Below are 14329 nucleotides of genomic sequence, written 5' to 3'. Positions count from 1 at the left end.
CTGGAAAGATTTACATGAACTGCTGCAAAATTACATAAGCAGAAGCAGGAGAACATTGTGAACAATGACAGCAATATCATAAGATGATCAACTGTGAACGTCTTCGCTATTCTCAGCAATATAAACCCAACAGAATTCCAAGGACTTATGAAAAATGCTATCTACCTCCAGAGAAAGAACTCATAGGGTCTGAATGCTGATTGAAGCATGCTTCTCTAAAACCTTCTTTACTTTTCTCTCTTTGGTCTGTTTTGCAACATGACTAATATGGAAATATGGCTAGTTTTGCATAACTGTACATGTATAATTGATATCAAGCTACTTGCCTTCTCAGTGAGGGGGGGAGAGAATTTGGAACTCAATTTTTTTAAAAAGGTTAAAAATTGCTTTTACATGTCATTGTAAAAAATAAAATATAAAAATTTAAAAGATAAATGCAATTGTGAGATATTTAACAGTATAAATATATAATAAAACAAAATTAAAAGACTCAGTAACTTAGTTCTAAAGAAATAGTAGGTCTAAGAAAAAATTATAGAAACAATAGGTAATTTTACTAAACTAATTACAATGAGACAACATGCCAAAATTTTGGGGATGTGTCAAAGCAAATCTGCAGAGGGAATTATATCTCCAAACATGTTCATCAACAAAAAGAGAATGAAGAGATTAATAAATTAGGCATATAAACTGAAAAAAAACCTAGGAAACTCATTTTTTTAGTTTCTGTAAAAATTTATTTGACCAAAAGCTAGAAAAAGGTGATACTATTACATATGATACATTAGGTAAAGATCTAAATGAAAAGCACTGGTTTCGTTCAGCTTCACATAAAAATCAAGAATCACCTACCCAACAAAACTGAGTATCATGTTCCAAGGCAAAATACGGACTTTCCATAAAATAGAGGACTTTCAAGTTTTCTCAGTGAGAAGACCAGAGCTGAATAGAAAATCTGACTTTCAAACACAAGAATCAAGAGAAGCATGAAAAGGTGTTTCAACAATCCAGCTAGCAGCTTCTGTGGGGTGTAAGATCCACCCACAGCCAGCACCCAGAAAGCTGCCGGCACGCTGGGAAAGCAGAGGTTCTTTTGATCTGCTTTAATAAGGAAAGCAAGGTTAAAGGGGTTGACAAGTTTACTTTAATCCAGCACACAGACAGCATTCACTTAGTTCAAGGGAAAAATCCAGCACCCTGAACTTCAGAACAAATACAAACAATTACAAACATCAACAGACAGACCCAATACAATTCATAGTTACCAAGATCTAGGTTCAGCCCAGGAGCTCAGAACAAGGGCTGGCCCAGAGACACGCGAGCCACCACTGCTGTGAGTAGAGAGCTCCAAAGAACAAACAGCCAACCCCTGGTTTTTATATCTTTTTCAGAGTCAGGTGTGAGTCACACATGTGACTCACCCACGTGACCTAGAATCGTCACAAAGAGGCGGACTTAAATCCATATGGTCTAAAAGCCTCTGCTCTCCCCATGTAAACTAGGCCCTCCCTGGAGTTAGCCCTACCTTGGACCCCACCTTAGTTGCCAATTCACACTAAGGTTTTACACCAAATAGGGGTTTGGGCCTGGGGCTTAGCACCTAGTAAGACTCAATCAAAGACACTGAATTAATCAAAGGAAACAAGGCCAAACTTTTCAAGGGCACTTGTTGAACTAAGTGCTAAGGAGCCCATTTTGATTACCACATAAAAGGTAACCAAGAAAAAAACAAGAAAAGAAATTGCAAGGGACTTACTAAAGTTGAACTGTTTTGTTTACATTCCTACATGGAAAGATGATGTGTATGATTCATAAGACCTCAGTATTAGGGTAGCTGAAGGGAATATGAATGTATGTGTGTGCGTATATATGTATACATATATATATATATAGATAGATATATATATATATATATATATAGAGAGAGAGAGAGAGAGAGAGAGAGAAGAGAGAGAGGGCACAGGGTGAGTTGAAGATGAAGGGAAGATCTAAAAGAAATAAAATCATATTAAGGATGAGAGAGGAATATATTGAGAGAGGGAGAAAGGGAGAGATGGAATGGGGTAAATTATCTTGCATAAAAGTGGCAAGAAAAAGCAGTTCTGTAGGAAGAGAAGAGAAGGCAGGTGAGGGGGAATGAGTGAATCTTGCTCTCATCAGATTTGACCTGAGGAGGGAATACCATACACACTCAATTGAGTATCTTACTCCACAGGAAAGAAGGAGGAAGAAGATAAAAAGGGGGGTGATAAAGAGAGGGCAGATGGGAGGAGTAATCAAAAACAAACACTTTCAAAAACGGAAAGGGTCAAGGGAGAAAACTGGATAAAGGGGGATAGGTTAGGAAGGAGCAAAATATAGTTAGTCTTCACAACATGAGTATTGTGGAAGGGTTATACATAATGATACGCATGTGGCCTATGTTGAATTGCTTGACTTCTTAGGGAGGATGGGTGGAAGAGAAGAGGGGAGAGAATTTGGAACTCAAAGTTTTAAAAACACATGTTCAAAAACCAAAAAATAAGTTTTGCATGCACTAGAAAATAAGATACACAGGCAATGGGGCGTAGAAATTTATCTTGCCCTACAAGAAGGAAAGGAAAAGGGGATGGGAGGGGAGTGGGGTGACAGAAGGGAGGCTGACTGGGGAACAGGGCAAGCAGAATATACGCCATCTTGGAGTGGGGGGAGGGTAGAAATGGGGAGAAAATTTGTAATTCAAACTTGTGAAAATCAATGCTGAAAACTAAATGTATTAAATAAATTAAATTTTAAAAAATTCAATTTAAGGATAAAATTCAACTAGAAGCTTTAGTGTGCTGTTTGGAAGGAGGAACTGGATTTAACTGGTGCTCAAAGCCTCTCTGATAACAAATAATGGTCAGGTATTCATAATTTGATTGACATTTCCAGTAAAGAAAGGATGCAGTAATAGAAGAAACTTCTTACAAGGGAAAGAGACAACATGGAGTTCTTGAGTTTCTGGCAAACAAAATTCTTTTTGATTCATATACAGTTAAGTTCATTTAATGTCTGATTCAATGTCTGATGTAAGCTCACGTTCTCTTCTTTGGCCTGGGCAAGTTTTTCTTCCAGGTCATCAATGGTTTTTTTCCAGTTTTGCAACAGTTCTTTCTGCAAACTCAGCCTGGGTCTCGGCCTCTTCAAGTTTGTCAGACAGAAGCTTGATTTCTTCTTCATACTTATCTTCTTTTTCAGAATACTTCTCAGATGAAGCCTCCAAGGATTTCAGGTTGTTGGTGACACTCTTCAGTTCCTCTTCCAGTTCGCCACACTTAAGCTCTGAGCGCTCTTCTGCTCGCTCCAGCTCACCTTCAAGTATGACCAACTTACGGGCTACCTCCTCATATTTGTGATCAGCCTCCTCTGCGATATGCTTGGCTTCCTTCAACTGCATCCCCTGAATTTCCATTTTCTCTTCATCCTTCATTGCCCGGTTCTCAGTCACCTTCATTCCTCTCTCACTCTCATCAGTGGCCTTTTCCACGTCCTCCAGTTTCTGCAGGGCTGTGGCCAGCCATTCTTGGGCCCTGTCCAACTATTTCTCTCAACTAGATGGATCCGTTGATTCAGAGCCGTCACATCTCCTTCAGCTTTCTCCCGCTCGCAGTCCGGCTTCCGCTGCAGGCTCTGGGCTCGGTCCTCCGCCTCATCCGCCTGCTGCTGCAGCACTTGCATTTTCCTTTTCACCGCCTCCAGGGAGTTGAGGCAGGCAAGACTAGGGGACTCCGGGCACGGGGCAGGACGGCCTGGGAGCGCTGAGGCTGGCAGGACTGATGTCGCTGGTCTGCACTGGAGAGAGAAGCTGCCGCCCTGGTCCCGGAGGCCCCCCCCACCGCACCTCCCTTCCCTAGGAAACTCATTTTTAAAAACTAAGTTAAACACCAAAATAGAAATTCTAAAATCAAAAAAGATGAACAAAAGTGCAATTTTTAAGAATCAGTGAATTATTAAATGAAATAAGGAGCTGTTTATTTGCTTTAAGGCAGTGAAACTCTTTGGAACCCAGTTGCAAATCGCTTTTAATTATTTATGCAAACTTTCTAAGGCATTCTCTTTTCTTCTCATTTATTTAGCCATTAGTCCCCTACCCTACTTAAAAACAAAATCTACCAGAAGATGTTATAGAAAGGAGAGGAATTCAAATGTATATCAATCAAATTTTTTTCTTCTTAAAAGTTTATATCTTGGGTTAGGGGAAACTTATTCAAGACATTTAAAATATCTACAATTTTGACACTAATGTTTTAACTATTCCCTTAGAATAAATAATTAAAAGTTAAATATATTTGTAAAAAGGCAGTGAGATAGCATTAGCCAACCTGATTTTTTTAAAAGAAGAAAATCAAGTTAGTAGTATCAAAATTAAAAAGGAGAAATAACAACCAATAAAGAAACTTATTTATAAACCATTTTGGCTAACAATGTATCAATAAAACTGATGAATAGACATATATTAACAAAATATAGAATACTCAACTATAACAGAGTAAGAATGGCATAATTAAAATAACCCAAGCCTAGAAAAGAATTGGAACAAGCCCACATATGAATTTCCAAAGTAAAATGTCTAGAACCAAGGTAGATTTATAAATTTACTCTTTCAAACATTCAAAGAAAATTAGTTCCAAGAGTATATAAACTGATTTGCTGAAACAGGAAAAAATAGGAATCTTACCAAATTCCTTCTATGATTCAAATTAGTCCTGACAACTAATTCAGGAGAATTAAAACACAGAATAAACCTATAGACTAAAATCCTTATTGACTACTGATGCAAAAAAGAATCACAATGGCATAGTAAGAGGAAGAACTATAGTCTAGCTCATCCACCAAACCCCCTGCACAAAGACCTAGAAAACACATCAAATTAAATCCTGATCAGTAAATGGGGGGGGGGAAATCAGTCAATCATTTTTCCAGCACAGGTTGGCATCAAGAGACACAGAAGTCTGAGGATGGTGTTTGGCCAGGTGTTTACCTCACAGAGCATTCCAGTGCCCAGTGACCAGAAGAGGACCAAGCTGTTCATTGTACCATGAATTGCTGGGGCAGCATCATCATATCCAAGTCAGGAAGTAGGGTAGAAGAATGAAATTGCAGAATTCAAGTACCAAGGAGTCACAGTAAAGATCACACATGATTTAACAGTTATCACCACAAAGGAATGGAAAGGTTCGAATATCATATTCCAGAAGGCAAAGAATATAGGCTTAAAACCAAAATTAACCAACAAAAGAGCATAATATGGACCTCTAAGAAAATAAAGGACTTCTAATCATTCCTGATGAAAAGACCAGAGCTACTTAGAAACTTTGAAGTATAAAGACAAGTAAAGAAAAACAAACAAATGTAAACATTAATAACGATGCTAAGGAACCAAATAGGGTTCAACTGTTTAGACTCTTATACCGGGAGTTATGAAGGGATACATACCCTCATAAGTCTATCATTATCAGGGCAACAGAGTCTAATTACACAGGTCTGGGAGTTATTCTGTTAGGTTTTAATAATCTTAAAAGAAGAATGCAAAAGGAAAGGAAGAGAAGTGAATTTGGATTGGGGAAAAGGGACAGGAAGAACGAGAAAAATTATCTCACATTAAGAAGGTATACAATTAGAAGTTCATACCACAGGAGTAGGATACGAAGGTAGCAGACAATACTTGAATCTCACTCTCCTCTGAATTTGTCAGAGGAAAAAAGAATACACATTCATACACAGTTGCATACAGAGATAAATTTCAATCAACAGGGAAAGAGGAGGGAAAGGAGTTTAAAAAATGGAGGAAGAAGAGGGAAGGCAGATAAAAGGAACTAAAAGCAAGCAAAACAAAATTTAAAGAAAGGGCAGAAACAAAGAGAAAGAAAAGCATAGAGAACAGAATGTATGGAAATACATATTTAAAAACTGTAACTGTGAATGGAATAAATTTGCCCCCAAACAGAAGAGGATAGCAGAATATAAGAAAACAGAATCCAACCATATGTCACTTACACGAAATATGCTTGCAACTGAAAAGTACGTACAGAGTTAAAATAAGGGGCTGGAGCAAAATCCATTATGACAATTAAAATAAAACAGCATGGATAGTAACCATGATCTGAGACAAAGAAATAGTAAAAATATACCTAATTTTAAAAGATAAAGATAACTGAATTTTTCTGAAAGGTACCATAGATAATGATTAATACCAATACTAAGCATCATGTACCAGATGGATTTACAAGTTAATTCTACTAAACATTTAAAGAATAATGAACTCAAACACTATAAAATGATCCTACTAAATCCCTTCTATGACACAAAAATCTGAGAGTCAAAACAGAGAAAGAAAATCAATACCCCTAATCAATATTTCCTTAATATAAAGTAGTATCTATCTAAAACTGAGAGCCAAAATCAATCTACAATGGTGACAAGCTAGAGGCCTTTACAGTAAGATCAAGACTAAAGCAAGGTTGGCTGTTATCACCATTATTATTCAATATAGTACTAGAAATGCTAGTCGTAGTATCAAGAAATTAAAGAACTAAGCACAGGCAAGGAGGAAACAAAATTATTACATTTTGTTAGATAAAATGGTTTACTTTTAGCATTAGTGTCAACTAAAAAAACGAACTGAAATAGTAACAGCTCCAGCAAACTTTCATAAACAAACCTGTACAAATCGTCAACATTTATGTATATTAGCAACCATAAAACTGAATAAGATACTTGGCAGACACACAATATAGGAACTTCATAAATATAACTATAAACACTCTTTACACAAATACGGATCTAAATAAATGGAGAAATACTAATTACAATGTATAGGCCAAACAAAAATATAAGAATGACAATATTACCTAACTAAATTAACTTATTCTGTGTCATATCAGTCAAACTACCAAAGGTTTTCTTTATAGAACTAGAAAAATAATAACAAAATTCATCTGGAGGAACAAAAGGTCAAGAATCTCAAGGGAATGAATAAAAAAGTGGGAAGGAAGGGAGCCAAGAAATATTAGATCTCAAGCAATATTACAAAGCTGTAATCATCAAAATAATTTGGTCCTGAGCAAGAAACAGAGAGGTGGAACAGATTAGGCACAAAATGCAGAAGTAAATGATAACATTATCTAATGATGGTAATAACGGGGTCTAATAAGTCCAAAAATCTCAATTAGTGTTTAAAAAAATCGGTATTCAATAAAAACTATTGGAAAAATTGGAGAGCAATTCGGTAGAAACTAGGTATAGACCTATACCTCCCACTATGTGCTAAGATAATCTCCTAATGGGCACATGACTTAAATATAAAGCGTAACATAAGTAAAGAACATAGAAGAAATTACCTGCCTGAATGATGGATAGGGAAAGAATTCATGACCAATCAAGGGAGCGAGAGGGCCAGAGAAAGTAAAATAGGCAATGCTTATAAATTTTCTGCACAAAGCGGAGCAAAGCTGCCAAAGTTCAAAAAGAAGCAGGTAAATGGGGGGCGGGAATCTCTATAGCAATTACCTCTGATAATTATTTCATTTCTTAGGTATGTACCTATGTCTATAGCTATGTATATCCATCTATCTATCTATCAATCTAACTGGAACTAGGTCAAATTTATAAGAATAAGAGCCATTCATCAACTGATAAATGATCAAAGGATATGAAGAGTTTTCTAAGGAAGAAATCCAAAGTATGAATATCCATGACAAAAAAATGCTCTAATAATAATTAGAGATGCAAATTAAACCAAGTATGAGGTTCCACCTTACCCCCATCAGATTTGCAAAGTTGACAAAAAAGGAAAATGACAGATGCTGGAAGGGTTCTAGGAGAAAAAAAGCACTGTTTGGTGGCAATGTGAACAGTTCTAGTTATTGTAGAAAGCAATATGGACCGAAATTCAAACTGGATACATCCTTTGACCTGGAAATACCACTATTGTACCAGGTTTATATCCAATAAAGGTCAAAGAAAAGAAAAAAGGACCTATATATACAAAAATATTTATGGCAGATCTTTTTGTGGTGGCAAAGAACTGGAAATTGAGAGGGTGCCCATCAATTGTTGAATAGCTGAACAAATTACAGTATATAAACATAAAGGAATATTATTATGCTATAAGAAATGAAGGGAACCATTTCAGAGAAACAGAGGAAGACTTGTGTGAATTGATGATGAATTTAGTGAGCAAAACCAGAAGATAACTTATAGAATAACAACAACAAAATTGTAAAGATAAATGGCTTTGAAAGACTTAGGAACTCTGATCAATATCCAATCACTACTCTAGAGAACTTATGACAAAACATGTTAACTTCTTCTGGATAAAGAGGTGATGGAGTGCAGATTCAGACTTTTTTTTAAAAAAAATGGCCAATGGAGTGATTTGTTTTGTTCAACTACACATATCTGTAACAGGGGTTTTGTTTTTCTTGCTTTTCTCAGTTAGGGAGAAGGGAGGAAAAGAAAGCAGGTTTTCATTGACTGAAAAAAAATTAACAAAAAAAAAAGAAATAAACAAAAAGTCATCTACTCTCACTGCTTCCATTATTACAGTCAGTCCTCAACACTTTACCATTAGCTGACTTTATCATTTAACTGAAAATTCTCTCTCCAAAATTACCAGTCATCTCTTACTTGCCAAATTACAGTCTTCTCTCAGTCCTCATGCATCTTGGATCTATCTGCTGCATTTCACATTACTGACCATCTTCTCCTCCTATATACTCTCTTCTCTCTGGCTTTTTATGATATTATTCTCATTCACAGTTCTCCAGTTTGATGGACAGCTCCTTCTCAGACTTCTTGGCTGTCTCCTTATTCACTTAGTATCCCCTTAACTGTTGATGTTCCTCAAAGGTTGTATCCTAGGTCATCTTCTCTTCTCCCTCTACACTCTTTCTCTTGGTAATATCATCAGGTCTCATGGATTTAACTACCATCTCTATCCTGTTTAGTCATATTCCTATAAATCCAGCTCCAGTCTCCTTGAACTTCCATATCACCAATTGCCTATTATCAGATACTTCTTAAACTTAACATGTCTAAAAGTGAGCTCATCTTTTCCCTTCATCCATCCCCTCCCAAACTTCTCTATTTTTCTTAGAGGCACCACCATCCTTCCAAAGGCTTTGGGTTCATAATCTTGAAATTATCCTGAACTCTTAAGTTTCCCTCAACCCACATATCCATTGAGTTGCCAAATCTTTCCAATTCTACTGTCAAAACATCTCTCACATCTGACCCCTTCTCTCCACTCACACAGCTACCTACCACTTTAGGTAAGGCCTTCTTCACCTCTCAATTAGATTATTACTGTCTCATAGATGTCTTAAGCTCAACACACCCAAAACTGAACTCATTGTATTTTACCCCAAACTATCCCCCTTGTTGACTTCCCTATCACTGTTAAGGGGACCATCATCTTCAACCTAGGTCTTACCCTCAACTCCTCAGTCTCACTCCACCCCCATATCTAATCTGTTGTCAAAACCTGTCAATTTTATCTTTTTAATATCTTCACTTTCATATACCCCTTTTCTCTACTGTGAGAGGATATAGACCTTTATCATGTTGTACCTGGACAACTTCAATAGCCTACTGATTAGTCTTCCTGTGATAGTCTTTCATTCCATCCCCACTCAACTATCAAAATGATCTTCCTAAAGTGCAGATCTGATCATGTCACCCATCTACTCAAAAAGCTTCTGTAGCTCTCTGTTACTTCCAAGATCAAATGTAAAATAATGTTTGGCATTCAAGGCCCTTCATACTCTAATCTCCCCTTACACCAATCCCTCCCTCTCCCATGTACTGTATAATCTAGTGACACTGGCCTTCTTGCTATTCCTCAGGAAACAAACTGCATCTTCCAACTGGACATTTTCATTGGCTGTCCTTCTTGTCTGGAATGCTCTCCTTCTTCATCTCTACCTCCTGGTTTCCTTCAAACCCTAGCTAAAATCTCACCTTTTATAGGAAGATTTTCTCAGTTCTTCTTAATTCTAGTGGCTTCCCTGTTATTTCTAATTTATCCTGTATGTGGTTTATTTGTATATAGTTGTTTCCATGTTGTCTCCTCCATTAAGACTGTGAGCTCCTTGAGAGAAAGGATCATCTTTTGAATTTCTTTATAACCCCAGTACTTAACACAATCCCTGGCACATAGTAAGCAAAGCACTTAATAAATGTTGACTATCTCTCTGTCTTCAGCAACTGATTCTCTGCCTGGATTAATTACTTAAATTGTTAGGATATTCCCACCCCCTCATTTTCTTCCCATCCCAGTAAACTGTCCTGCATGTTCCCTTACTCCCATTCCCATACTCCTCTCCAGCCAAATGTCCCACTCTAGATTTACCCAGCATCTCCACCGGGCTCTGTGGAATGTCTGATCCATAATTAACCAACTTGCTTGTATCTAAAATCTTTTCTTTTCTCACTTCCTCCATCTTTCAGTTTTCAATAAGACCCAGTTCTCTCCAATGGAATATATACCTGGCCACTCTTCCGAGTATTGGCTGCACTTTCACTCATATCCCCTGACTCACTCATAGGGATGTTGGGATATTCTTATTGTCACTTGCAGTCTCTCCCTCTATAACCATCACTCACTAACTTCTCCTCCTTCAAGGCTCACTCAATCCAACTTTCACTCAATAAAGATTATGGCAGATGTTATCTACTAATCCTAAGGATAACCTTTTTCCTTCCTCAATGAGTTTGATTCTTTTCTTAGCCTTTCTTTCTACTCCAACTCTTTTCCTATACTAGGAGATTAAAAATAGATACACATATATTGATACTTAAGTACCCTAATTTCCCAGTTCCTCAATTTATTCACATTCCATTCCTTTCCTTCACTCCACCTTAGCTATAAACAGAGATGATCACACCCTAATCATAAGATCACCCATAAATGTTCTTCCGTGTTCTTGAACTCTGAAATTCTCATATCTGATAATAACTTTCTATTATTCTATCTTTTCCTATGTCTCACAGCCCCTATTCCTGTTTTTCACCCTCATTGACCTCTTATTCCTCCACTCTTCAGCTTTTTCCCCTAGGCCATCACCACTGCACTGGCTACACTTTCCTCCCTTCTATATTTCTGCATTTTCGTGAATCAATTCAACTCTATACTAAATACTACAGCTCCTTGGCTCCTTTGGCCTATCACTTACCGTAACCTGCCAACCTCAACCTTGAATTACTCCCATCATCTTCTGCTTTCATTTCTATTTACTTGCTGCTGAATGGAATGGAGCTGAAGAAAATCATGTAACTGTTCTTACTAGACTTGCCACATATTTGTTAAATAACCTCCATCTGGCCCTGATGGCAATCCTTTTATATCTCTCTAATCAATTCACTGTCCCAGTCAACACAGTAGTTATTCCAATCTGCTTCATCCCTTTAAGCTTCCCATAGTACCCACTGCTACCACATTTCTAAACTTATGACCCAAATTCATAATTCACTGAAAATTGAAACCATTCACTAAGAGCTTCCATTTATCCCCTCCTCTTTGTCTCACACAACACAGATATCTCCCCCAACTATCTTCTTCACCTCTGTCTCACGTGAAGATGTGGTCCTTCTTTTTGCCAAGGCAAACCCCTCTACGTTGACACTTGATCCCAATGCTATCCTGCCTTCTTCATTAAACTGTCTTCTCTATCTTCTCCAGTCTTTCAGTGATCTTCAATGTTTCCCTATCTACCTTTCTACTGCCTACAAACATACATGTCTCTTCCATCCTTAAAAAAACTCTCACTTGATTTGACCATGCCTACTGGCAAAAGTCCTGTATCTCCCCTCCCTTTTGTGCCTAAACTCCTTGAGAAATCCATCTATATTCATTGTGTCTACTTTTTAGTTCACTTGATTCTAAACCCTCCACCATCTAGCGTTCTACCTTATAATTCAACTAAAACTGCTCTCTCCAAAGTCACCAATAACTTCTTGATTGCCAAATCTAAAGTTCATTTCTCAATCTTCTTTTTTTTGACCTCTCTGCAACCTTTGACACTATTGATAACCTCCTCCTGGATAATGCTTTCTTCTAGTTCTTCCATTCTGTTTGATCTCAATAATGACCAATACTGAATCAATAACAAGGTAATATCCTGATACAACCTTGGATGGACAATAGAGATCATTTAGAAAGACATTACAGAAGACAGGAACTGGCAAAGAGTCAGGTATACCAAACTGAAAAAAGAAGCATGCTGAAGAATTAGGTTAAAAAAACATCAGAGAAGGAAATGGAAAAGTAAGTCAGTGGAGTCAATGACTCCTTGTTACTTGCTATCATGTATACTTTATTGTTATGATACCTTATATCAACTAACTAGTATTACTGAGAGTGTAGGACAATACCCTAAGCCCTCTACTAAGTATTGCTTCTTGAGTTACTAACATTCCACAGCAGCTCAATCTACCAAAACGTTTGAAGTTCAAACACAAATGAGATTACCTTTAACTGCTTTTCCTTTTCTTGAACAATGACCCGGATGATCATGAGTACATTTAAAGAGTAAATCAGTAGAATTATCAGGGGCAACACTTGGCCCAGGAACTCAAGGAAGTTGTCAGAAACAAAACGTGGGAATGGAAACCTCTTTACAATGACAGTGAGTGAATTAAAGAACATCTTTCCATGGTCTCTCGCATGATAGCATGATGGCTTTATCTACGGCATGCTGAATGGCTAGGAAGCCTTCAGAAATGTAGCCTAAATGAGAAAGCAAAGGACACTATATATAGACTGAAAATATCTCACAGAGAAAGAAAGCAAATGTCAACTTTGTTCAGGTAGGACAATACTTTTCATCTAGAACAATGGCACACATCTATAGCGCCACTTCTGGCACTTAATGCACACTTTGTGAACTAAATGTACTTCTTACCTTATTTCTGTGCCTTTTCCACCTCCTTCCAAATCGATATATTATATGACAATTGATAGGCTAGAAACATTTAACAACTAAACAGAAAGTAGGTTTATTTAAATAGCGAGCTATAAACAACTTTAAAAGATTCTAAACTTCCATAAATTGGAAAGCTTAAGAAATGAACTATAATAGATCAGCATAGGAGTAGGACCTTGAATCTCTGTTTACATAAATTATCTTGACTATAGACACTACACTATATATGTAATTTATAAAACTGGTTATCCAAAATTAAGCTATAATAGAGGCTATTAAAAGACTTGAATGCAAACCGCCAAATAAGAAAAAACACATTTTTCTTATGATGACATACCTCAATCCAACTTGTAGGAGGAAAAGAACAGTCTCTGGAAACCATGTTATGGTTTATGTGAATTTAAAAAACAAAATTTATTGGGTGGTTTATTTTTTTTTACATAGAGAGAAAAAAGGATTTTAAAGTATTTTGCATGATATTCTTATCTATTCCTGAAATAATCAGGGCAAAGAAATATAAACAAACAAATAAAACTCACAGAACTCTTCTATGTTGAGAAAAAGACTGTAACAATTCTGCTTCCTCAAGTCAGTTTATTTCAAATGGCGTAGGAAAGCCAGTATTAATTATCATAGAATTTTATAGCTAGAGGAGATCTTAAATAATGTGTAATAAAATTTCCACATTCTACAAATAAGAAAACTGAGTCCCGAGAAGTAAAGGGACTTTCCTAGCTTACAGTTAGTGAATAGTAGAGCTGAGACTACAGCTTGGTGTTTTCATGCATAGGTCAGTACTTTTTCTACTATCATTCACTATTTCTCATACATGTAGAAGTTCCTCTAAGCCAGACTTACTAAATATCATGATAATCTGATTTTGCTAATTACTAAATTACTCAGAAACATGTCTTCAATTCATCTTCTTTGCTTTTTTTTTTTTTTGGTTCTCTGAAAGAAAACCTTCCTGAAAGAATGAGTTTGTTTTCCTCAAACAGTTCCTCCATTTATGTTTTTTTTTCTAGCTCAATTCTCTTACTCTGATTTGTCTTAGTTGTGGTATTGGATGCTATTTCTAAATAATCTCACCTCACAAGTTAACGCAATCTGGTTTTTCACAGGGGCCAGACTCTTTTTGAACCATAACTATCAAATTACAAATAGTTCAAACATTTAACAGATACAAAAATAGCCTAAACACAAAATTTTTTCATAGATAAAAAGATACAACATTAGTTACTAAAGGTAATCATTTGAGTTTTAAATAAAATAAACATGCTTGAAATAATTCTCACCAGGATTTCCCCCATCACTCAAAAGATGATTCCGGGGTCCTGGTGATGGGTAAAGTGGAAAGAGAAGGCTGTGCGCCAGCCTGGCTCCTT

General features: G+C 36.7%; 1 protein-coding gene and 1 pseudogene across 1 annotated transcript in view; both read right to left on the bottom strand.

Moving 5' to 3' along the window:
- Window positions 1–14329, bottom strand: part of LOC118834192 (ATP-binding cassette sub-family A member 3-like) — a 351631-nt gene that overhangs the window by 210468 nt on the left and 126834 nt on the right. The gene's annotated exons all lie outside the window — the stretch shown is intronic.
- LOC118828150 lies at window positions 3007–10463 on the bottom strand (annotated as a pseudogene).

This window comes from Trichosurus vulpecula, chromosome 1 (genome assembly GCF_011100635.1).
Source record: "Trichosurus vulpecula isolate mTriVul1 chromosome 1, mTriVul1.pri, whole genome shotgun sequence".
Lineage (NCBI taxonomy): Eukaryota > Metazoa > Chordata > Mammalia > Diprotodontia > Phalangeridae > Trichosurus > Trichosurus vulpecula.
This window is presented reverse-complemented; position numbering and strand designations above follow the sequence as displayed.